Consider the following 807-nt stretch of genomic DNA (forward strand, 5'->3'; position numbering starts at 1 on the left):
GAGAGAGAGGGAGGTGGGTGGGGTGGGGTGTTGTGGGGAGATGGAAAGAGATGCAGAAAAGGAGAAAAGGGGGAAGAGGGTCAATTCACATTAGTAGATGAGCAGTGTCATAGGGGTGGAAAATCAAATGGTAGATAAGCAAACAAAACGTTTAAATCGGTAATACAATTTTTCCAATCCTCCAACACTAGATGCAGAAAACAATATACTATTGATTATCCAAGGAGGCATGAGGGGGCAACGGGTTTCACTGCATCAATCATGTGCATGGAGATCAAGACCATCACTGAGGCTCTGAAATGGCTTCGCAATAATAGAAACCAGTAGGCTACGTTTGTTACAGATTCAATGAGTACCCTGGATAAGATACTGACCGGCAGCCTGTATGCAAATTGGTTAAAGACAACCTGAGACAGCAATATCAGACTCTTGCATTGGATCTTCTGCCCAGGACATGCAGGAGTCAAGGGAAGTGAAAAAGGAGAAAAGCTAGTAGGCTCCTCCAACCGTAACAGCCTTTGTCGGAGATCACCTAGCAAGCAGCCGTGAAATGGAATTCATCACGAAGGAGATCATAATTGAGAAAGGAGTACAGCCTGGTGAAAGCAGGAGGAGCAGCCAGCGTGATCCCATCAGACGCTACAACTACCAACTGATGATGGAGACAATCTACCTGCCCACACTGAAATGTACCCTTAGGAAGAGGGACGAGGAAGTATGGAGTACCCCGTCTTCCTGACACCTCAGTTCTACATTCAAGAATTCATGTGAGTATTAATTTCCAAATGAGTGGTTCGTTGAAAGATT

The sequence above is a fragment of the Aplysia californica genome, unplaced genomic scaffold, assembly GCF_000002075.1.
Source record: "Aplysia californica isolate F4 #8 unplaced genomic scaffold, AplCal3.0 scaffold00365, whole genome shotgun sequence".
NCBI lineage: Eukaryota > Metazoa > Mollusca > Gastropoda > Aplysiida > Aplysiidae > Aplysia > Aplysia californica.